At 46.0% G+C, this 26,007-nt stretch overlaps 1 protein-coding gene and 1 long non-coding RNA gene across 2 annotated transcripts in view; both read right to left on the bottom strand.

The window, feature by feature from the left end:
* The window catches only part of LOC135910887 (uncharacterized), a 292,350-nt gene that overhangs the window by 226,580 nt on the left and 39,763 nt on the right, over nucleotides 1–26,007 (bottom strand). The window lies entirely within an intron of this gene.
* LOC135910886 (uncharacterized) lies at nucleotides 17,683–20,263 on the bottom strand. The gene is made up of 3 exons (XR_010567150.2): nucleotides 20,042–20,263; nucleotides 18,789–18,845; nucleotides 17,683–17,729 (listed from the first exon to the last, which is right to left on the bottom strand). It is a non-coding gene; the product is annotated as an uncharacterized lncRNA (long non-coding RNA).

Genomic DNA, 26,007 nt, shown 5'->3' with positions numbered 1-26,007 from the left:
GTGCGGTCGTGCAAACATCGGCTCCCGTTTCGATCAATGTTCCTGTGCCGAAATTTTTAGAACCTGGTGTCGATCGACGCGTCTTATGCAAGGATTACGTGGATGCCCATCTTTTGCTGGTGGGTCCATTTTTCGACTCTTTGCAAACTGTTTTCTGCGTGCCACGCAGAAAAGGTGCTAGCCCCTAACTCGCGCTGTAGGCCTAGGCCTCACGCTCACGGCGGAGTGTAGGTATGGCCTCCGGCTTAGCTGTTGAAGGCGTGGAGATCACCCCGGAGGAAGATATCGGATGGATGACAGCCATCACTCGCCGAAGGAGACGTGCATTAGCCGCTGGCGTAAAATCCCTGGCTATAAAGGATACCAACCATGGCGCGAAAGGTAGTCGCCACACAGCCACCACACAAAACGTGCTTAGGCGTGTCGCTACCGCCTCTAGGAACTCGATGCCACCGAGGGACCACATCAAGATAACTTTCGGCCCACGCTGCGGCCTCGACGTTAAAAAGTTCAGCCTGCTACATCTCTCCAGAGCGCAGGCCATGGCGGCAGCCTTAGCGCCGGAAGACACGACGGAGGACACGTACTGTCTGAACGGCTGTCAAAACATTTTGGTGGTGTCGACTCTGCGGGAAGAAAACGCGAGAGCTTACGCCAGTGTACGCAAGATCCATACGAAGGATGGACGCTTCGAAGTGGCGGCCTAAACCGCAGCATGAGAATATACATGGAAGGATGTTGTTCGCGGTATCGACCTGGGCTTTAGCGACACGGAACTGAAAATCCTTTTCGTCAATCAACGAAATCCAGGCCTCGGAGGTACGTCAGATCACGCAACCTACGGTGGGGGTGGTACTTCTTGAGGGACAAAGAGTGCCAAACCACGTTATTTGTGGTAACGTACTCATGCCCTGTAATCTCTACCTACAACAGATATATGTGTGCTACGGCTGTGGTGAAATCGGACATAGATCCAACGTGTGTCCCGATGCGGCAAGTGTAGGGGCTGTCGAATCACTTCCCCATCTTAAGATCATCAACGTGATTCCTCGTGTGCTATCTATTTGCAGTGGCACATACCCAACTGGGCACCGAAAGTGCGGTAGAAAGTTCCAGATGCCTTATATTGTAAGACAAAGGCGTCGAAGGCGCCAACGACAGCAAGAGCACTATACACAGGTGGCCGACGACATTGACGAGAGCGACAATGGCCAGCGCAAAGGGATGATGCAAGAAAATGACGCCAACTTGCGCTCTCGCACGAGAGGGCACTCCAGCTCACGAGGGCGCTCCCACTTCAGGGGGCGTTCGCGATGCAGAGGACAATCCAGCTCCGAAGAATTTTCTGGCGTCGACTCGCAACCCCGAGGGCCTGGTGCAGGATCGAGGTTCCGGTCACAGTCGACCCCAAGAGCAACCTGGGCCGACCACGTCAAGAACGGAGGCCCTGGAAAACCAGGCCAACCCACAAGGGCAAGGCCTAGGAGTACTAACGGTAGGGCACAGCCGGAACCTGAATCAACTCCCTGAATATCGGCGTTAGAATCTGAAAATCAGAAACTGAGGCAAGAACTGTTTGAGCTCAGGGAAGCTATCAAATCCTTTAAAGAATGGTATGAAACACCCCGTAGACAGATGGAGACAACGGCTCCAAAACACGGCCGGCAAACCCAAATGTAATGTCCCCAACCTGTTGCCATTAGCGAAATGGAGGAGGAACATTTAGAAACCACTGAGGCAGAGGAGATGGGAAATGAGGCACCCCCCAAACCCGAAAAAGTCAGAATGGCCGTAAGGTTAGCAACAATAGACAGGACTCTGGCGAAAATCACGGTGCTCATAACTAATCTAGATGCCAGATTGGGTCAATTAGAAAGGCCCAAAGTTAAGGCAAAGGCAAACGCAGCGGCTGCATCGGCAGTTCATGGAGGCACAAACGGTAGCACGAGCGCAGACCCTAGGGGTTCGAGTAGTCAACCAATGGTGTCATAATGGCTGCAAATGCCAGCAATAATATTAAAATCTGGCAGTGGAATTGTGCGAGGTTCCGAAGGCGCAAGGCTCCCCTGCAGCAGTTCATTAGATCAGCCAAAGTTAAGTCGCACGTTATTCTCTTACAAACAACACTAGCTAAGGAGGATATCTCTCTGCCGGGTTAGAGCTCCGATACCTTGATCTTTCCAGGGGGTCGGGGAACAGCGACATTGGTTAGAAAGGGTACTTCCTACGAAACTCACGAGATTCCCAAGTACAAGGTTTATCTAGAAGCACAAATGACCGAAATCATCCTGAAGAACAAAGAAGCAGCTAACGTGTTTATAGCTAACGTTTATTGCTCTCCTGCAGATAGCAAGAGATTTTAAGACCCTCTTGGCCGCATTTACAATAAGGCAGATACAGCCCCACTCGTAGTGGCTGGGGACTTCAACGCACCGAACAAAGAATGAGGCTATGGTCCTCAGAGCGTCAAGGGTACTAATTTAGCAACCTCGACCAGTGAGTTAAAATTTGCTCTTATTACAGATGCTAACTTCCCCACGAGAACTGGTACCTCCACTAGCAGAGATACAACCGTGGATTTAACATTCCTTAGGGGAATTGAAGGCTAGTGGCAAAATCTGCAGGAGAATTTAGGAAGTGATCATTACATAATTGAGGTCATCTTAAAGACGCAACCACCACCACTAAGGAGATATGAGTACGTGGACTGGGATCTTCATCGTAAGTTGCGTAAGGAAACCACCATAGATGGCGAATCTTATGAGGAGCTTTTAGATCAATTAGAGTCAACAATTAAGAAACCTATAAAGCAGTCTCAACACAAATCGGAGTCCCAAAAATGGACTCCAAGCTAGCTCACATGCTGGAGGCGAAGAATTCCTTTCTAACTAGGTGGAAGAATCACAGACTTAACAGAATACTTAGAGCCAAGATCGCCAAAGTTAATCGTGATATTGAAACCTACGCGGCTCAACTCTCACGTCAACAATGAGACGAAGCTTGCTCAGAAACATACGGCAGATTGCGCAGAGGAGGCAAATGGAATCTATTGAAGAGCCTTCTTAATGACAAGCTCTCCAGAGGTACTACATACCTCGTCCTAAACAGACTCGTCAATAAGCAAGAGAGGCCGCAAACGACCTCGCATACATGTACCTGCCAGTTAAAAATGAATATGAGAACGAAGAAGAAAAAAGCGAACCTTACTGCGGAATATCGCAACTGGACTTGAACAGTGACTTCACTGCAGCTGAGATAAGGGACGTACTCTTTAATTTAAATGGCAGATCTGTCCGGGCTCCAGATGGCATCACAAATAAGCTTCTCCGAAACCTGCAAGATGATGCCATAGACATAATCACGGTTAAAATTAACATTCGATGGAGATCCGGCATGGTCGCACTGGAATGGAGGGAGGCAAATGTCACGTTTATACCGAAACCCGATAAACCACTAACAAAGGAGAACCTCGGCCCATATCACTTACATCATGCATTAGCAAGGTAGCCGAACATGCTATTCATAACAGCATAGTAGAACACATTGAAAACCAGGATCTTTTCAGGCACAATCTGATATGTTTTCGGAAGGCATTATCCACACAGGACGCCATGCTCATGATCAAACGTGCTACACACTAAGAAAAAAAAGAGTATCCCTTACTCTTTTCGAAGAGTCTGGACTCGTCACGTATATGACACACTTTGTGGCAGACACCCGAACTCTCTTTTGGCAGAGAGTCCCGAGACTATCTGTGCTCCATACAAGGTGTTTGCGTGACTCCGCACACAATAGTCATGCATACTCTGTTGTAGTAGTCGCCTATACTCTCTCAAAAGGGTTACAAGACTAGTACTAAGGGAGTCGGTTAACAATTCTAGATGAGTGAGACGACTCAAGATAAAGTGTTACATGAACACTGCAAGAATGATTCCGGTAACTATTCTAGATGAGTCTGATGACTCCAGCAGTGTGTGTCAAGTTACCCTTAGTGCGTGGTGCCGGTCTGTTGCAAATAAAGTAAAGCAACTGATCCATGTAAGTCATTTCACTCTTGGATGGCAGTGTCGAGCCGCTTTTCAAAATTTGTCAACAACTCTTGCTGTAAGTACACACGACTACGGCTAGTTCTCAAGAAGACTACTGTGAAAAGACAACATACCATAACAAAGAATCCACAGTAAACGTGCCAAAAAGCACATGGCAGGCTAGCAAGAAAAAGTTAATATTTCATCAATCTTTGTTATTGTCTTCTGGAAAATTCAAATGTATCAGTCAGCACAGAATCACTATGAAAGCAAGACAGTTCTCATTACTATTAAACTGGAATCAATAGCCAACCAAGCAAAATGTAGCAAAAGCAAAATCCAATACGTAGCCTGCAGCTGCATATGCATGACACTGCAATGCCACTCAGAACCTTGATGAGACCCCAAAATATTATGTAACTCACGTAGAAGTTTAATTTACCACCGCGCAAGTCTCTTATAATATGTCAAAAGATTTATAAGTTCAACCTATTTCCCTGTTCTAAACTTGCGACTTAACATTCTAAGCAATTAAGCTACACATAACAAATAAGAAAGGCTGCACTTATGTGCAAATGAGACCCATATAATGAAGTGCAATAAAAACAACATTCCAACTTAGATTACATTATCTATGCATTATAGTATGCTTGTTAAAAACAACTGGTTGGCAATTGAAAATCCAATCTAACAGTAAAAACAGCTGTCTTACCTTATGGTACTCTTGTTGGCACTTTTTCCCACACAATTTGTGCATGTTAGCGTGAGATGAAAATTGATCTGAAAAACACCACATTAAAAAGTTGTGCATCAATTTTATTCTGTCATACAACATGCAACAGTGTATAAAATCTACATAACTGACAAAATTACAAAAATAAATACAGCAACACTTATACTGATCATTTATTTATGTTGAGAAACATACTTTTGCAAGACTAAGTATAATAGCTGACACAGACAATTTCACAGGTAGAAATAACCGCTAATACAAAACTTTCCAAAATGCAAACACATTGACAAAATAAGTAGCACAGGTAGCTGTATTTTGTTATGGCAAAGATGGCGCATGAATTATGAGGACAAGGAAGGAAGCAGAACACATAAACTATACCCAGCTACATGCACGCAGCTGTAACAATACACATAGTGCACAAAGATCCAGAAGAAACAAAGAGGAAGATGTGAGGAAGGCTTCTTTTACTCATCACAAGTCTTCCTGTAAGAGCACATTATGCACTGGCTGTAATCTATCCTCAGCCCATACATGAATAAGTTACATTAGGTGCCACATTTACAAATCACTCATACAATGTTCTTGTGATTTCCCTTATTCCAATCTTTACCTAAGCAAGCATGACTGAGTTACATAAAGCTTCCCTACGGCTTGGCACATATACAGAAAGAAGTGTTTCTATAAACACTGGAGGTCACGGACGGATGACTGACACATACCTCTTTTAATTCTTTTGTCTTTGTCATTATGATTATCTATCACAGTAGTCTTTTGTAGAGTGAAACACTTCCAGATAATACACTGTGTGCAACCAAGTGTGAATACCTGTTCTCGATTTTATTTATTTCTACCTTTCTCTGGTGTCCCGCTAAGGTAACAATGGCGCAAAGGATTGTCTTCCCAATGTATGCGTTCCCATACAACAGGACCAGATGATAAGCCACATTAATGGTGCGTGAAATAAAACATCTGTGCTGAACTTTCCGCTGCCGCTCCAATCTGGAGTGATTTTTTTTTTGCCTTCTGTACACTAGCACAGGTGCTACGTAGTCCCCTTGGTGCCCAAAGCAACTCTCACACCCGAGCTGGATGTCCATTTTTTTTTAAATTCTAAGCAAAACTCTGGTTATGGGGGACAATTGCGAACTTATATTTTTGCTTTGTATCTTAATTATGTTGTTGACCTTTAACTTTAGCCACTTCACTACTTTTCTGCAGGTGCAGACAGGCCATTGCACCAATGCTAGGTTTTGAAAACACCAGAGCACGGTAGAAAGCAAGAACAGATATTTATAATTTGGGTGCCCACTCTGCATTGCATGGATATGTTTGAATGAACGATAAAACTACTTGGTAGATAAACATATGAAAGATAAGGGAATTAAGCTTGAAGCCTACCATATCAGTAACTGGGAATTTCATGTGTAAATGAAATTTTGCAATTCCCAGTGATGAAGAAACAGTTTTGACAATATGTGCCAAGGTCACCAACTCACTCATGCTCACAAAGGAAACAAAATAAAAACAAGCAAGACTAAAAGAAGTTCGAACTTGCAACCTAAAGTGAGACACCTCGCATGACTGATTTATGTATTTACTGAGCATAAATTACATCTGGCACATAATCTGCTTGTACATGACAAACAATGAGTTCTGTAAGCCTTGTGGGACAATTCTGTGTGAAAGAGAAATCTATTTGATCATTACCTTTTGGGTATGTGTATCTCAGAACTGGTGCTAGTCTGAGTTCTTACAAAGTAGACGTCATTGAGTACTGTAATTCTAATGCCTGCCACTGCTATAAATTTCTGTTAGTCGCACTGTCGTGAAGCAGTTATGTTCAATAATTAGCGGCAGTCACCGCTGAAACACTCAGTACAAAACACGAAATAAATATATACAGTCGGAATGTAAATGTCGAACAAAGTTATAATCAAGTCTACATTTCACAGAACTGTCTTTTTTTCTGTTAGTGTGCCAATACCATTTTCACATTCACAAACATTTTTGTATTGCTCTCCTGACAAATGCAGGAAAATGCATTCTTTAACAGAAGCCCTTGGGAAGACAGCCCAGAGTCGCTTTGACAAGAGGACTCAAACTTTTGTCGCTATGTTGTAGGTCACTGTAGCAAGGGGAACATTTTGCTGATTGAATATTACTCAAAATATTTTTATTATTTGTACTAGAGGTTTGAAAAGAGAGCCAATTGTAGAGTTCTTCATGCAGATTTTATATATTCCATTAGTTTTTGTTTAGCTGCTTCTCGAGTGATGTTCTACACAACAGCAAAATATATAGTCATATTTGCAGGCACTATCTTGTGTATTAAATTTTCACAAAAAGCAGTGTGCTGCAGCTAACTCAGCTCTTTTTAGACTGCAAAGTGCCAATATCTATTCAAACAGCATGTAAGGTTACTAGAAGTATGCAACATTAGTAGGCAGGCAGACAGGCCTGCCTACTAATCTTGCACACTTCTCATGCTATTGTGAAAAAAAATTAGAATATACTTCAAAACCTTTTTCTCACAATGGCATGACGATAACCTTATACCCTTATAATTGTCCTATACTAACGAAATTTGGCATACATACTATTCAAGATATGCAGAATGCTGATATCTCATTGAAAGTGCAATCTGTAAAATTATTTATTGTGGCCTAATATTTTTTTGCATAGTTCCAGTAATTGTACAAGCCGTTTCGATAGGTGTCATCACTTTGCAGTATATAACTAGCTAAATAAGATACAGCATGAAGCTATTTCTGAAAATTTTATACACAGGAAAGTGCCCACAAGAATATTTTGCCACTGTGTTGGACCATAACTAAAGAACAGCAGCTACACAAAAATCAATGACAATTCAAGTCTAATAAAACACTTTATGAATGACAGTATATTCAAATCTCTAGTACAAATATATAAAAAAGTTGTTTTGAGGAGTATTTCCCCTTAATAAGTGGGTATCAGTGTTTTCTACCAAAGTGTTAGAAAATGCCTTCAGGCATACCATGGGGAGTTTTATATATAGCACACGCATGCATCAGCCTAAAAAGCCCCACGCCCTGCTTGCATTCATTAGTCATTTTTGCATTCTGTTGTATGTCACCATTTGCATCCCTTAATATTAAGTGTGTAAAACCAAAAACAACCTAATACCGTATTTACTCGCATAATGATCGCACCCCTAAATTCTGATGTCAAAATTCGATTTTTTTTTTATTTCTCGTGTAAGATTGCACCCCAAACTTGCCGCAGCGATATGTCATGTGTCAAGTCTAGCTAATAATGATCGCGCTTACCATCTGTCAACTGCTATGAGAACAACTCTTCAAGACAAACCAAGCAGTCTGCACGCACCAAACATTCTTAAGCAGATGCCCCATTTCATTCCTTCCACCACTTTCCGCACTTATATGACAAAAAAAAAGCTACAACCAAACTTGCTTTTATTATGTGTAGGCTTTGTAATGGTTGTGGTCAACAAAAACAACAAAAAAGGCGTCTTTCGTTTCTCCTCGTCTGCACTTGTGGGCACGCAACAAATCGCGAGTGGCAATGATAGCAGCCACGTTTACAGTGATACGTTAGAAGTGTACCCTATTCATTCGCCAACGTTTGTAACGCAGCTAAGATATTCGCCCACCTTTAGCGGAAACGTGCCATATTAGGATAGTGGTGAAGACAAATGTCGCAGTTTCCGCAGCATGCCCGCCATGTGTTCCTATGTCACAGGCAGCTAAGCGCGCCCATCTGTTTCTGTCCCCTCAAAGTGGACATGGCTATGTTATTGCCGCAAACTTGCCGATATTATTCATTACTGATACGGAAGAAACTGTTTGAATGCACGTAATGTACTCACGAAAAGAAAAAAAATCGTGTTCGGCGCGTTCGGCTTGCTCTGCCGGCCACCATGTTTTTTTTTGTGTGTGTGTGTGTCCCGCAGTACATACAGAGGCAGCCACCTCTTTGTTGACCTGTTGTCATCCCGTAGCAAATGCCAGAGGATATATTTTTTCTTTTTGTGGGAAATTTACCCAGCGTAATGATCGCACCTCAGAATTTGAGTCAGTTTTTTTTACAACAAAGCGCGATCATTATGCGAGTAAATAGGGTAACACACTGCATTTTTAGCCTGTAAAGAGGTTGTATACAAATGGGGGCAGCCAACTCTAGTGTGACAATAAACAAATATTTGTTCTCACAATAATGAAACCAGTCATAAAATATATCCTACAAATTTGGAAATGAATACCCAAAGAACCTTGCTGATTGTCACATTAATTTCCTAAACAAGATCTTTTGATGTTTATAATTCCTAGTTTAATTCGCTTTCTCTAGTAAATGGGCTCTGACCTAGACTATTCAGTGTAGGAGACTAACCCAGGCCTGGAGGCCAATATTTAAATCTGAAATAAAGTCATTCATCGCACGACCACGTCACTGCTATGTCATCAGAAGCGTGCATCCATGGACATATAGTCTGTAAAAATTTTTTTACATGATCTGTACTGTTCCTCTTGCACTAATAAATTAGGAAATGCATTTGCTATATAAAGCACTGCTGTAAACCTTTGTGTTTGAGAAATGCAATACTCAAAAGTGTAACACAACCAATGTGTACATGAAACCTACGATGCCTTTGACATTCGTCAGTGTGACAAATAGGCACTGAGAAATGCCAAGGGCATCATAGCTTTCTTGTTTCAAACCTTGTATGCGAGTATATTACTGGTGTCTTTGCAGTGAAGGGAAGCCAGATTATTATCAGACTTATGAGGGGAACTCATGTTTCTCTAGTTTAATATTTTCTTTTTTGTGCTCCTATATTCTTTACTTTTCCAAAAATAATGGGTGTTTGAAATAAGTACTCTATATTGCTCTTAAATTTTTCCTGCACCAGAACCCACGTTGGGTTGCATTTCTTGAACACTTTGCAGTGCTGTAGATTATCAAAAGGAAGAAAAAAATGCCGTAAGTTTACATTTTAGCCTTCTGTATAACAAGAAGTATGAACCTATCAATTACATAGACAAGTACAAAAGAACTATGAAAAACTGTGCATAAAGACAGACATTCATTATAATAGCAGGAATCGATGGCGAGAATTCTAATAGAAAGGAACCATTAAAGCTAGGCACTAAGGACACATATTAATTATAATAACACAAGTATTTGCTAAGGATTTGAAGAGACAAAAAAATGTCTCTTCGAATCACTCCACCCCAACATTCATCCATGGTTCGATGAGTGACCACAGCTGGTGATGCGGTTTGGATAGGTGGAAGCTGAGTGCAGCTGTGAAATAGGTGGAACATATTGTTGAGGGTCACCAAAGGTTGCACGCTGGTTGCACAGCAGGTTGCCTCGATCTCCGGACTCACTCGACATCCTGCGTTGAGCCTGGTTATACGTCGTTTGCAAGAGGCCTGGCCTAAGTGTGTGGCACGGCTTGGGTAAAATTTCGAGGCAACCTGAAAACCACAGATCCATATCTATAAGCAACAGAATATTCTCCATCATAGGGCAAACCTGAAGTTTACCATCGGCACTTAGCAGATAATGAAAACAGACACAAGTCACCAGACTTGAGGTATACAGATGTGCAAAAGTATAAATGAATGTGAAGAGCTGCTTATAGGACAGAATGTTTCATTCCGTCTTTTGTAGATCAATAATAGTATCTTAACATAAAGTCAAGTGTACTGGGCCCTCCCTAAAAAAATTCAAATAATGGGGTTTTACGTGCCAAAACCACTTTCTGATTATGAGGCACGCCGTAGTGGAGGACACCGGAAAGTTCGACCCCCTGAGGTTCTTTAATGTGCACCTTAATCTAAGTAAACGGGTGTTTTCGCATTTCGCCCCCCTCGAAATGCGGCCGCCGTGGCCGGGGTTCAATTCTGCGACCTCGTGCTCAGCAGCCCAACACCATAGCCACTGAGCAACCACGGCGGGTATGGCCCTCCCTATTTCTGTAAGTAGGCTATTTCATGTGAGCTGTCCCGACCTGGCACACGACCACTTGAAATTTCTTTTCGAAAAACTGGAGGCCCTTCAATATAGGACAAATGTTAATTTCAAGAAATACTTGTGTAACGCACCAAACTATTGACACGTGTGTTTAAATTTATCGGGCGACCAGGTTTCACCGCCTAACAAATCTTATCGCACAGCGCGGGACGCGCTTGCATGTATCCGAAGTTTCTGGAAAGTTATCGATGCTTCTATCCGCAGTCTGTTGTTGCCGAACCTTGTGTTATCTGATTTATTCGCCTGACGCGAATGATGTAGAACTTTATGGAAGGCACGCGGGTCCCAACGATTAGTCTGGAACATTCGACGATTGTGTATAAAAGCCGACGCGCTCGAACCGCTGATCAGATTTTCGACGATCGCCGACCGTGTTCGCCGCTATCGTTGTGCTATAAGTGTAGCATGTTTTGTGGGCACAGGTTCGCCCAATAAAAGTTAGTTTTGTCTATCACAGTATTGCCACTGTGTTCTTAACGTCACCACCACGTGACATCTGGTGGAGGTGCTTTTGGTCCATGTACCGGACGCCCCCGACGAGCCGTGATCCAAGCCCGGAACGCAAAGACAACACCAACGCAGTCCCGGACCATCGAGCAAGCCGCCGTCTTCAACAACTGCCCCCGGAGCACGGACGTTTGCCTGAGACGACCAGAAAGATTGCCACCAAGTCCACCCCAATGGCAGCCCCGGCATCGCCCATCGTGCTACAGCAGCCCAGGGAGCCTCCGACGTTCCGTGGTTCAACTTTCGAGGACCCGGAAGGCTAGCTTGAGACGTACGAGAGAGTCGCTAAGCTTAACAACTGGAACAGCGACGACAAACTGCGTTATGTCTTCTTCGCATTGGAAGACGCGGCCAGGACGTGGTTCGAGAACCGAGAAGCCACCCTAACGACCTGGGAACTTTTCCGAAGCGGCTTCCTGCATACATTCGCAAGCGTCGTACGCCGAGAACGAGCCCAAGCGCTATTGGAAACCCGGGTGCAGCTACCTAATGAGACGACCGCGATCTACACGGAAGAAATGCGCCGTCTCTTCCGCCACGCCGACCCTGAAATGCCCGAGGAGAAGAAAGTCCGCCTGCTGATGCGTGGTGTGAAGGAGGAACTTTTTGCCGCAATGGTACGAAGCCCACCGAAGACCGTCGACGAGTTTCTTCACGAGGCCACCAGCATCGAGAAGACACTCGAGATGCGAAACCGGCAATTCGACCGCCGCACGACCTCGACAAACTACGCCGGAGTTCAGTCACTGGCCGCCGACGACCTACGCGAGACTACCCGAGCTGTCGTGCGGGAGGAGCTACAAAAGCTGTTCCCATCATCACAGCCTCAAGTGGCTTCGATTGCCGACGCCGTGCGAGAGGAACTCCAACAACAACTTGGAGTAGCCCCTGAATCGCCGCAGCGTGAGCCGCAAGCGATGACCTACGCCGCGTCGCACGCCGTCAAGGACCCCCTCCGCGACCGCGCAAGGGCCCTGTCACGCCACAGTTTCGTCGTCCGGCGCCGCCGCCGCCAGCACGACCACCCGTCGCCCAGCGCACCTACGCGAGGAAGACGGACATCTGGCGTGCTCCTGACCACCGCCCGCTCTGCTACCACTGCGGAGAAGCGGGTCACGTCTACCGACGATGTCCGTACCGGGAGATGGGACTGCGAGGTTTCGCCGTCAACGCGCCGCGTCCACAGCTTGGCGAGCGCCCACGGGACATCGCCGATTACCTCGCCGGTAGTCAGTGGAGCCCTCGACGGCCGTCCCGTTCGCCATCACCAGGCCGCTACCTGTCGCCGCAGCGCCGACCATACACTGGCCCAGCCCGGGGCCGGTTAGCGAGCCCATATCCGGAAAACTAAAAGCAGCAACCGATGGAGGTGCGGTTGCTGTTCGTCGAACTGACGAAGATCCTCCGCCGCCGACGAAGACGACGACGAAACGATCTCGACGACATAACAACGACACGCCGCCGTCCCGACGAAGTCAGGAAGGCAAGACTACACCGACGAACGACGACTTGACGACGCGACGTTCCAACTTCAGTTCAACACGACGCAGCCGTGATCCGACGCCACGACCTAACCGCAACGCCAGACAAAGAACCACCGACCTCGACGTGCTTCTCGACGGCCACGCAGTCACTGCCTTAGTCGACACAGGGGCTGATTACTCCGTCATGAGTGGACACATCACCGCCCAGTTGAAGAAAGTTAAGACTACGTGGGAAGGCCCTCAAATTCGAACCGCTGGAGGACACCTTATCACGCCGTCTGGAGTCTGCACGGCAAGAATTACCGTTCATGACCGGACTTACCCTGCCACCTTCGTTATCCTCCAACAGTGTTCACGAGACGTCATTCTCGGCATGGACTTCCTGAACCAACACGGCGCAATCATCGACCTGAAGTCGAAGTCAGTAACGCTGTCGGAAGATCAAGCAATACCGCCGGAGAGCCCTCGTAGTCACCACGCCTTGAGGGTGCTCGAAGATCAAGTGAGCATCCCGCCTCGCTCCAGCATTGTCATTTCGGTCGGCACCGAAACACCCGCTGACGTCGAAGGCGTCATCGAAGGCGACCAACGTTTACTGCTCGACCGGGAAATTTGCGTCGCAAGAGGGATCGCTCGACTGCACGGAGGAAACACGAAAGTGTTGCTGACAAACTTCAGCCAGGCGTTCAAGCACATCAACAAGGGCACGACGATCGCATACATCGAGGAATTTCAGGAAACCAGCGATGCGTTTGTCCTCTCGGATTCTGTTGCATCTACCCCGACGACCGTAGTTCCCGAGCCAGACTTCGACATAAATCCAAGTCTCCCCGTGATTAAGAAGCAACAGCTCAGAAGTCTGCTTCGACGATACAAAGACTGCTTTTCGACGTCATCGAGGATTCGACAAACCCCAGTCGCAAAGCATCGCATAATAACCGAAGAGTGCGCTCGACCACTCCGCCAGAGCCCTTACCGAGTTTCGACGCGAGAACGCGAAGCTATAAGACACCAAGTCGACGAAATGCTGCGCGACGACATCATCCAGCCGTCGAAAAGCCCGTGGGCGTCTCCAGTTGTTTTAGTGAAGAAAAAGGACGGAACCCTACGTTTCTGCGTCGATTATCGTCGATTGAACAAAATCACGAAGAAAGACGTATACCCCCTCCCACGGATAGACGACGCATTGGATCGGCTCTGCAATGCTAAATACTTCTCATCGATGGACCTCAAGTCTGGCTACTGGCAAATAGAGGTCGACGAAAGGGATCGCGAAAAGACCGCCTACATCACGCCAGACGGCCTCTACGAGTTCAAGGTTATGCCATTCGGACTGTGTTCGGCGCCTGCAACGTTCCAGCGCGTCATGGACACAGTATTAGCAGGACTGAAGTGGCAGACCTGTCTCGTTTACTTGGATGACGTCGTCGTCTTCGCCGGGAATTTCGACGATCACCTCAAGAGGCTTGCGACAGTACTAGAAGCCATCAAGTCGTCAGGGGTTACTCTGAAGCCGGAAAAATGCCGCTTCGCTTACGATGAGCTTCTGTTCCTAGGCCACGTAATCAGCAAATCTGGTGTCCGTCCAGACCCGCAAAAGACAGCTGCAATCGCACAGTTCCCGCAACCCATCAACAAGAAGGCAGTGCGTAGGTTCCTTGGCATGTGTGCCTACTATAGGCGCTTTGTCAAGGACTTTTCACGCATCGCGGAGCCGCTAACACATCTAACGAAATGTGATGTCGAGTTCAAGTGGAAAACACCGCAGGCCGACGCATTTGAAGAACTCAAACGACGCATGCAGTCGCCGCCGGTACTTGCGCACTTCGACGAGTACGCCGATACAGAAATCCATACTGACGCCAGTAGCCTAGGCCTCGGTGCCGTTCTAGTTCAGAGGAGAAACGGAGTCGAACAGGTGATAGCTTACGCTAGCCGGTCGCTGTCAAAGGCGGAAGGCAACTATTCTACGACCGAAAAGGAATGCCTCGCCATCGTTTGGGCTACAGCTAAATTTCGCCCTTATCTTTATGGCAGGCCATTCAAAGTCGTCAGTGACCATCACGCGTTGTGTTGGCTAGCGAATATAAAGGATCCTTCAGGACGACTCGCGCGGTGGAGCCTCAGACTACAAGAATACGACATCACTGTCACCTACAAGTCCGGACGAAAACACTCCGATGCCGATTGCCTATCACGCGCCCCCATTGACCCGCCGCCGCAAGACGACGAGAATGACGACGCCTTCCTCGGAATAATAAGCGCGGAAGACTTCGGTGCACAGCAACGGGCAGACGCGGAGCTAAAAGGCCTCGTCGAATATTTGGAAGGGCACACCGACGTTGTCCCCAAGGCATTTAAGCGCGGATTATCTTCCTTCACGCTTCAAAACTATCTACTCGTGAAGAAGAACTTCTCCGCAGTCCGCGCCAACTACCTTCTTGTTGTCCCGTCAGGACTTCGTCCAGAAGTATTGCACGCCCTACATGACGATCCGACCGCTGGACACCTAGGATTTTCCCGGACACTATCAAGGATACAAGAAAAGTATTATTGGCCGCACCTGATCGCCGACGTCGCCCGTTATGTCAGAACATCCCGAGACTGTCAGCGACGCAAGACACCGCCGACAAGGCCAGCCGGATTACTACAGCCAATCGAGCCTCCTTGCCGACCATTCCAGCAGATCGGGATGGACTTGTTGGGACCGTTTCCGACGTCAACAACCGGAAATAAGTGGATCGTCGTGGCGACGGACTACCTCACCCGCTTCGCTGAAACTAAAGCACTGCCGAAAGGTAGCGCAGCCGAAGTGGCGAAATTCTTTGTCGAAAACATTCTGCTGCGACATGGTGCCCCAGAAGTCCTCATTACCGACAGAGGAACGGCCTTTACAGCGGAGCTCACCCAAGCCATTCTGAACTACAGTCAGACAAGGCACAGGAGGACAACGGCCTACCACCCGCAGACGAATGGTCTTACGGAGCGGCTGAATAAGACCCTCGCCGACATGCTAGCGATGTACGTGGACGTCGAACACAAGACGTGGGATGCCGTCCTGCCGTACGTAACATTCGCTTACAACACGGCGGTGCAAGAAACAACACAGATCACGCCGTTTAAGCTGGTTTACGGCAGGAATCCGACGACGACGCTCGACGCCATGCTGCCCCACGTCACTGACGAGGAAAATCTCGACGTCGCTAGCTATCTCCAGCGCGCCGAAGAAGCCCGACAGCTCGCCCGCCTGCGGATCAAGAACCAGCAGAGGACCGACAGCCGACACTACAACCTCCGACGACGCTTTGTCGAGTACCAGCCCGGTGACCGTGTTTGGGTTTGGACCCCTATACGCCGACGAGGACTGAGCGAGAAGCTTTTGCGTCGCTATTTTGGACCGTACAAGATCATCCGACGTATTGGTGCACTGGACTACGAGGTCGTGCCAGACGGCATTTCCCTGTCACAGCGGCGCCGCTCACGGCCTGAAATTGTCCACGTTGTGCGGCTCAAGCCGTACCACCAGCGTTGACGAACTTTGCGACTTCGCGTAACTGACCTTTGGACTTTATTTCTTTTCGTTGTTTTGTTACTTGTGCTTAATAAGTGTCCCTTTGTGTTTCGCTCTCTTTGTAGCATCGGGACGATGCTTTTTAAGAGGGGGGTATTGACACGTGTATTTATATTTATCGGGCGACCAGGTTTCACCGCCTAACAAATCTTATCGCACAGCGCGGGACGCGCTTGCATGTATCCGAAGTTTCTGGAAAGTTATCGATGCTTCTATCCGCAGTCTGTTGTTGCCGAACCTTGTGTTATCTGATTTATTCGCCTGACGCGAAGATGTAGAACTTTATGGAAGGCACGCGGGTCCCAACGATTAGTCTGGAACATTCGACGATTGTGTATAAAAGCCGACGCGCTCGAACCGCTGATCAGATTTTCGACGATCGCCGACCGTGTTCGCCGCTATCGTTGTGCTATAAGTGTAGCCTGTTTTGTGGGCACAGGTTCGCCCAATAAAAGTTAGTTTTGTCTATCACAGTATTGCTACTGTGTTCTTAACGTCACCACCACGTGACACTATGCATCATAAAAGGCATAGCCAAAAAATTGGTTCCTTCATTAAGGGGGCCAGATTTTTCAGGACAATAAAGAGAGGCCTTACACCAAAAATTGAACTGCTTATTAGCCACTGCTCAGTTTATTATGGGTCATTAAAAATGGACTAAATGGCCTATTAACTTTATTTTCATAGAACTCGCTTACAGCAAAAGCTGCAAATTTATGTAATCCACATATTTAGGACTTGTGCTGCACGCAAAAACTGGTTTCAGGAAGATAAATTATGCAGCAGTGCACAGATATGAGGATGAACTAGCAAAAAAAGTCAGTTTTGGTGTAAGTTTATCGGCATACTTAATATTGAGGCAGTCCTAGTAAATTTATGCCCAATAACATGTATGAAAGTACACTGTATTGTTTTTAAATTGCTAAAGCTTTATCAAAGCAGTTTTGTGTCAAGCAAGAAAAAAAATTGTACAAGTGGTCTCCTACTAGTTTCAAAATTTGCATCGCATTTCGTCTAATCCACATAGCCTCTTGGCGGCTAAGGCAAAATGGATGGACTTGAGCATTCCTGCACCGATAGCAGGGAGTCTAAACTGCTTCGAAGTTAATTCTTTCATTGCTGAGTGGCTACAAGCCACTTCACTCAAAAATTTGCCACTTAATTACATGTATTTACCTTGATCGTTCTGTCAGCTTCCAGCCTGCTTGGCATCATCACGAAGGCTGCCAACTCCCTAGTGGACGTAGTCAGGACACGGTGGGGGCAGGACGCAGTGGCAGGAGCCGCCAAAGGCTTCGAACTCCCTAGTGAACATAGTTAGGACACGGTGGTCGTAGGATGCAGGGGCGGGAGCCACCAGAGTGTACCTGCAGCAAATTTGCACAAACGTTCTTAGTCCTACCATGTCACAGTTTACAAGAAAAATTCAGCTGTCTGTGTAACATGGATACCAATACAAATAAATGTAAACAGTAAGGTCCTACAACACAACTAGAACATCGACAAAGAAGAAATGTTACTTATGTTTATGAAAATCCAAGCAATGAAAAAAAAATGTGCATCCGATTTGTGCATGGAAGCTCAATGGTAGCCTGAGCACATACCATCAAGTGATTTGCTAGTCAACTGCAAGCCTCTTAAAATGTCATTGTATATTTTTATATGCACTATGTTAAGCTGCATTAAAACAAGTTCAATATCTCTGAATATAAGTAAATCACGAAGCAATTCAATTAATGAATTCCAGTGGTCATTAATGCAACAAAGTGCAAGCTCTGAATGAAGCTGGCCAAACTGGGTAGTGACAAATAATAATGTAGTTCTCTACATCTTGTTTTTCTGGCTTTCGCTGTAGCATTAAAATACACAAGAAATTTCACATTCCTGACATTTAACCCTGCAAATTTTTATTCCATAATGCATAATACTTCAGCAAGAGCACTAATGCTGTCTTTTAATCGTAAATAGTGACAGAACAAGAAATTTTACTGGAGCCAATGTTTGGCAAGAAAACTTATCTCCTTCTCTTTGTCAAAACATTGGCTCCAGCGATGCTCCTTGTTCTACGGCTCTTATCATTTCAAGTCTCTGTCTTCCTGTGAACCTCTGTACTTTCAATGTTGTATCAATTAAATTGTAATAACGGAGAATTAGTAAATGTAGCTGATGAAGAATTTGTGCTTGTTGGTAGATAATGACAGAGTAACTGCGCAACATAGAGATACGGACAAAGGAGGCTCATGTGTGTCGTCTCCTACAGCCATGTTTCTCTCTTTTGGACGATTACTCTATCTAGATGTAAAAGTATTACCCTTTGCACAATAATGCTGAAATGAAAAAGGCCAGGAAAGTGGACACAGAAATTAAAACAAATAGCATCATATGCTAATGAGATATGCAAAAGTGCCTGCTACGATCTGTCTCACCCATAACGTGCTGGATAAGATGGCGTCTTCTTCTGGATGTTGCCATTTCTTGAATACCTAAAATAAAGTACATTTCAAAATTACCAAGATACACAGAACAACAGCAGTAGCAGAGGAGATAATGCATTGTTTAGTAAAAGAAAGTAAACTAATCTCTGATACACCGCAGACGAAATTTCCTTTATTAAATTAGTAGAAAAATACACCACACCTCATTTCATTCAATGATGTGAGCGTTTCTTAGTACAAGAAAAAAAGGTATTTCTGCATGAAAACAGCAATATAATCATACCATTCTACTTTTACAAAATATGCTACAGTGACACAGCCAACTACGGCTGTATATACTTAAAATTGTTATATGCACCTTACAATAGCCAAGACAGGATAAACTTGGGTTCATGTGCAGCTCACCGGGAGATACAACTTTGCTATCAACTCATTTCTGCTTGCCAAATATCTGCACTAACGTAAGACTACAAATAAAAAGACCCTCTTTTTCATAAAACACCGGACTCAAAATAGAAAATCCAGTAGGAATAGCACAAATTCTCTACACAACACAGCCAGGTTTTGTGCGCCTAGTAGGATTTACTATATAAAGGTTGCAGCAAATTCATGCTTTTAAATATTTACAACCGTGAAAATAAAGATGACATAAAAAATAATAGCATTATACATCGGCTTATACTGTAAGCCAATGTGTTTCCGACTTGACGCCAAATGCACATTTAATTTGTTCTGTTTCAGCGCTTTTAAAGGGTTGTGTCTGTTCGCTCGTGCATGCAGCCGCCTTACTGCTACGAAAATATCTGTGCTGCCACATCGCCTGACACTGCCATACAGCGTGGTAGCGTTTTTATTATTCGCGGTAATATACCAAAAGCGCTAGTAAATCTTCAGAATAGACTACTGTTTTTTCGACAACCTGTCTTCGCCAGCGAAAGTCACACTGGTCACACTACACTTCAAGTTACGCAGTACTTGGTATTCTACGGATTTTTCGATGCGACAGGCCACTCGTCATTGGAGTCGTTAAGAACGGTGTTTATCTATGGCAGTACAGCTTTGCTATAACTTCAGATGCTCTCCTGAGGCTTCCGTCTGCCAGTAGTATTTTCGCATACATACGCCCACGCATGCCTAAGAAACGTCTGTGAACTGCCAAGAGAAACGTGGCGCAAAATGTAGCCGTACCGGAAGGGCCGATTACGCGCCGTTTGTAAACTCGGAACAAAAGCTGATATGCTTACCTGAGAGGTTAAGAGAAATATGGCACAGGTCACTCTCCGCTGGTAGTCTTTCGTATGCATCTGGTCGTCTCTGCGTTGCGATCTCCCATATCACAAGGAAAATGCAGTGCAAAACGCAACACTTCCGGCGCTGCACTTGCTCGATGTCGGCAAAGACGAAATCGGCGACACGCCACTGCTGGCGGCAGTCGTCCTCGTCGCAATCACACAGCACGGACAGAAGTTCCCACCATAACTTGTCGCAACGCCTGGTTGCAGTCGCCCCTAACGCAGCGCTTTCAGAACCACTCCATAGAATAAAGAACCACCACTCGACGACAACGTACTCGCGCGAGATGCAACACAACTGAAAAATGGCGTCATACTATTGACGGCTTCGGCTTTGGATCATTTGAATCCGCACAACTAGTTTCGGTTTTCTTTCCTTGCGTTGAAACAAAACTGTTTTGCTCACTGATAATTTTACGTCACGTAAGTAATGCTCACGAATGAAACAGCCGTGAATTTAACACGCGTCTTGAAAAACCCGCTACGTTCACTTCGCAGAAGCGAAATTTGCTCGTCCGAGTGCGGTTACGTTTGAAATATCTATCGTTAGGCTGTCGGAGCGTGCTCGAACTGGGAAGACGCGGCGTAATTGTTCTTAATTTGCTTAGCTAAAACGGTGCGGCTGCCCTTGATCTCTGTCGAGTGCAGTTTGCTCTGATGTAAGGTATAACTACAGTGCCGCCGACGTTACTGAATAATCTAGTGCACCTGAAGCTGCCAGAACTCCGTTATTTTCTCCACAATTTCTTGCGACTGCGTTCCGCTGTCACCAAATGCGAGCGTAGTGTTTGACGGAGATTTAGCAACACATTTTCCCGAAATATCGTTCACCGCTGTATCACGACGTGGAGAAGCAGCGTTGTTGGTCCTCAGTAGAATTTTCTGTTTATTGCAAATTTCGCGATAGCAGTTATATGGGCACAACCGTCGAAATATATCTGTCGGTTTTACCGCGAGCTTACGTATAAAGTCAAGTGCGATACGATCCCATCCCGCGCCGTTGACTGTGCACGTTAAAGGAAGTGTTCGAGGCTGAGCCGGGCTGGATGGGCGCCCCAAGTCAAGTATCTAAGGAGGTCACGTGATAAAACGCGCGCAAGCCGGGAGAGGAAGGCGCTAGTTTAGCGCGCTTCTCCTCCTCTAGCCATTGCTCTAGCCCGGTCTTGCGCCACCCTCGCTCTGTTTTGGAGATAATTTCCGATGGATGCAAAGCTGGGAGTGGGGGGGGGGGGGGGGGGGAGGTAAGGGTGTGCTCAGATAGCGCAAATTTTCGGAGACGCTTTGAAGGAAGAGGCAGCAGAAGCGTTCGGTCCGCTCTGCTCGCGCCCTTCATCACGCCAACGCTGTGACAGCGAGTGTTCGCCGTCATTGAGTGAGATCTGTTGATGTTTGCACGTGCGCGCGTGACCCAGTGCTTGCTAATTTCAGGAGTAAGCGAATGTTTACTGCAGTTTATTCAGCCGATGAAACTACGAACCTTGGTTCGTGCAATAGTTCGTGCAGTGGTTCATGCAGGATTGGGGTGAAACTGCTGTGTTATTGTTTTTATATTTCTAGGGGGTTCCAAAGCAGTGTTGCGTACACTAATATTTGTTTCTGGTCGCGGAACGCAACGCACTGCGGTAGCCCAGTGGCTTTGGTGTTGCGCTGCTGAGCTCGAGGTGAGGGGTCCAACCACAACCGCGGCAGTCACATTCCAACGGGGACAGAATGCGAAAATGCGCGTATACCGTGGATTCCGTACGCGTTAAATAACCCGAGCTGCTCAAAATAAATCTGCAGCTTTCCATTACCGTGTGCCTCATAACAAGATCTTGATTTTTGAAACTTAAATCTTCAAAATTTAATTTTAAGTCGCGGAATTACACTTACAATCGACACTGTTGAGGGCGCCTACTGAACTTATCTCGTTGCTGTGATCTCTTTAGTAGCCAATACTTTATTTTTTAGATTTACTTATGGTCAGAATCCAGTGTGGCAAATCCAGGTCTTCCTTAGCATAGGAAACCAGCTATCGCTTAAGCGTGCGAGGTATCAACAAACATGGTCAAGGAAAATCAATATATAGAGTTCGAAGTAATTGCAGAACATGACAAGGATGAAAGAATGATACACCGCATTACAACCAGGACAGGAACCCGAGGGCCTGCCTAAAACAGAAGAGTTTATTTGGTATTTCTTCTCCTGCATTAAAATCTTTCTCTCGCCAGACTCATCTCAAATATCAGAGGAATGGCGATTTTCCACGACGACACTTCGCGTGCTATTGAGAGTCAAACGACCCATGCGCAAATGTTGACTCTTGTTTTCTGACTCTACTCGCGCAAAAGTGGGTCTTCGGAAGAAAAAAGAGAGTCAAGTTGCCGGGGCTCACTTTTTACTCTCTTTTTTCTTAGAGTGTATTATTGACGACCCTAGCACGAATGTAAAGGCTCTCTTGGGTCTGGATCTTATCAAAGCGCTTGATACGGTGGCACATAGACATACCCTACGTGAAATCTCAACCTTGGACCTGGGAAGCAATTTTTATTATTGTGTGTGGTCCTTTCTACCTAATCGAACAGCTCCGGTCAAATTCGAGATAGTCACAGGCGGTCCACACAATTTAGGCAACAGCGGTGCACCACGAGGTTTGGTATTGTCCCCACTCCTCTTTAACATTGCCATGCAGAGGTTCTCGGAGGAATTGTCCAAAATCCCGAGCTTGGGTCACGTCATATACGCTGACGATATCACAGTGTGGGTCGCTAGGGGGTCACTCGCAGCACTAGAATAGACACTAGAGGCAGCTGTAGACACCACAGAATCCTTCATTAAGGGCACCGGACTCAGGCTATCACCTAGTAAAAATGAGGTGCTGCTCTTTAGACAGGGGAGACAGAGTATTAGGAACCTTAATTGCGCCTTTAGAAACTCTGCCAATTCAAATAACAGACAACACAGGATGGGTCATACCTAGAGTCATCATCATCGTCATGAGCCTGGTTACGCCTACTGCAGGGTAAAGGCTTCGCCCATACTTCTCCAACTACCCCGGTCATCTGCTAATTCTGGCTATGTTGTCCCTGCAAACTGCTTAATATCATCCGCCCACCTAACTTTCTGCCACCCCCTGCTACGCTTCTCTCCCCTTGAAATCCAGTCTGTAACCTTTAATTACCATCGGTTATCCTTCCTCCTCATTACATGTCCTGCCCATGCACATTTCTTTTTCTTGATTTCGATTAAGATGTCAGTACCTCGCGTTTGTTCCCTCACCCAATCTGCACTTTTCTTATCCTTTAGCGTTACATCCATCATTCTTTTTTCCATAGCTCCTTTTAATGGAAATACACAAAGAGTAGACACAATTAAGATTCTGGGCTTTCTCATTGACGCAAGGAGCTGTAATGCTTCGGTCCTAACCCGTTTCACAGGGCAGGCCAGGGACAGGGTCCCTGGACTGGGTCTGGACTGGAATCCTGGACAGGGTCTCAAATTGAAATGCAGGTCTCAAGGAGGACAATCTCACCAGAGCATATCAGGCATTCTTCGTCAGTCATGTCACGTACATTGCATCATACCTGAACTGGGGGAAAGGAGAGAAGGCTAAGCTAAACACACTTACACGCGCCGGACATAAAAGGGCTCTGGGACTCCCGCACGCAACGAGTACCGAACTCCTCAACAAGTTAGGACTTCATAGCACTGTAGATGAGCTCATTGAGGCGCATTCCATGTCACAAATTGCAAGACTCCCCAACACTAAGCCAGGGTGCAAAATTCTACATGAAGTCAGAATACTGCCTCGAGGAGAAGACGTCTCTAAGTTCAAACTACCCAAAGAGGTGCAGACACAATTACTTGTGGACCCGATATATAGAAATATACCTAGAAACCCCATACAATACCTTGAAACCACAGCAAGGGCAGAACGGACGCCAGGGCCAAATGCATTCTGGGTATACTGCATCTACAACAAAGCTCAGCTCTTTTTGTCGATGCAACTAGTTATGGATCGGGCAGCCGCTACGTTATTGCCGTGGTCGATGGGAACGGTAAAATAGTAAGCGCGGCGTCGCTAAGAACGAGCTCAATGCATTCCGCCGAAGCATAACACTTGCAATTACAATAAGGAGAAGCTCAACGATTTTCTCCGGTTGCCGTACAGCCATTAGGAACTACTCAGCCGGCTTCATCTCAATGGAAGCACACAGGTTACTTATACACAATCTTAATACTCATAATTACGAGCAACTGGATCGCTCCCACTTAGTCTGGTTTCCGGCTCATCAGGTCAACTCGGTCAGCCCCAATGGCTGCAATCCTAACGAGCAAGCTCACTCTGCTGTGCGAGATCTCACATGCTGCGCATCACATTAGGAACTGCTCCAGGATGACTGCGGCTCCTAGAAAGACCCACTTAGTACTTTTGCCGAGATCACCTCACACTATAGCGACGCCGGAAGGTTCTTACCCCCTCCCCCCCCCCCATCAGAAGCTGAACCGAGCTCAGGCAGTCACATTAAGAATGATTCAAACTAAATCTTATCCCACACCTTTTGTGCCTAACAAAATTGACCAGGATTTTCCCGCGGAATGTAAAAGTTGCGGACACACTCCGTGCCTATTTGATCATATGTTCTGGCTGTTCTCCAACCTAAGGGCTTCGGATCTGTACAGTGAAAGGGGCTGGAGTCGGCGCATATCCAGCGAAGTCCTCCAAGATCAACCCTCTGGCCGTCCGGACAGCTCACGACATCGGGAAAGCCTTTGGCCTACCGGTGCCTACATGGGTGGAGCCACCAACTTAGCCTGGGGGCTTTTGCCTTTGGTACCTAGTTTCTCTGGACCAAAATAAAGTTATTGGCATGCCATGCCAGAAAGTGAGAGAGAGAGAGAGAGAGCATATCCAGAAGTCGCCGGTGTAAAAGGCGAAGAGACTCCTCCTGCATTTCAAAAAAGAAGCGCACTATTGGAAGGGTCACTTTGACGGCTTTTAGTGACAAATTTCTCATATCACCGCCAGCTACTGCATTGAGCCAACTGTCTCATGCTTGAGTTTGCCACAATGCAGGAATGCCAACGATGACATCGGTGATGTGAATAGTATCCTGCTTCACGTCAAAAGTAGTTCTGCACTTGGAGCGTATTTTGATCTAGCTGCATGAAATGTAATGTAATAATTATTTGTGCGGTTCAAGGCGTTGACGCTCCGTGTCGTAATTGTGGGGTCGGCAACTACGTAAACAATCACAGACGTCGGATACAAGATGTTTGTGTCAGCGCTTCCTTAATGAATTCCTGGTAGGTGCATTGATTGATTTTAAACTGAGTAATGTCTTGTTTTAACTCGGGGCAGAATACTAGAAACCTTTGAGCACGTCAATCCTTGTGTAAGCAGCTGCGACTTTCCTTGAGGTGGCAAGAAGAAAGTTCAGTACCCGCGAGATGGTCGACCGACTTTCTGATTGGGAGAACCAGTTCTCAACAGTAGATTGCAACAAAGTATTGCAGGATGAAAATCGAGCTTTTTTCGATTAGCATAAATGGTAGGCGTCCTAATCAAAACATGACCCCATGGCCTACAAGGAACTCTCCTTGGTAGGCCAACCACAGTTCAGCTGTGGTAACTATGGAAAGCACAACAAATAAGTTTTGTGTGTGTGTCTTGTGACAATGACATAGGTTTTGCGGCCATGATTTAGGCAAAATAAGTCTTTTAAAACATTGTTTACTGGAAAGATACAATCATGAAAGCATTGTGAATGTACAGTCAGCAGCAAAAGTTTACGGGATGCGGTTTCCCCTTCAAATGTAAATTCCTACACTGTTAAGGCATGACACTTCGTATTTAATGAATCTCTGCGTAGGTTGCGAAGGCTACTACATGCTGGAACATTTAATTCGAGGCTGCGTGACCACGCTTCGCGAGAATG

Source organism: Dermacentor albipictus, chromosome 2 (assembly GCF_038994185.2).
Source record: "Dermacentor albipictus isolate Rhodes 1998 colony chromosome 2, USDA_Dalb.pri_finalv2, whole genome shotgun sequence".
NCBI classification, from domain to species: domain Eukaryota; kingdom Metazoa; phylum Arthropoda; class Arachnida; order Ixodida; family Ixodidae; genus Dermacentor; species Dermacentor albipictus.
The sequence above is the reverse complement of the archived record's forward strand: the minus strand, read 5'-3'. Positions and strand labels throughout refer to the sequence as shown.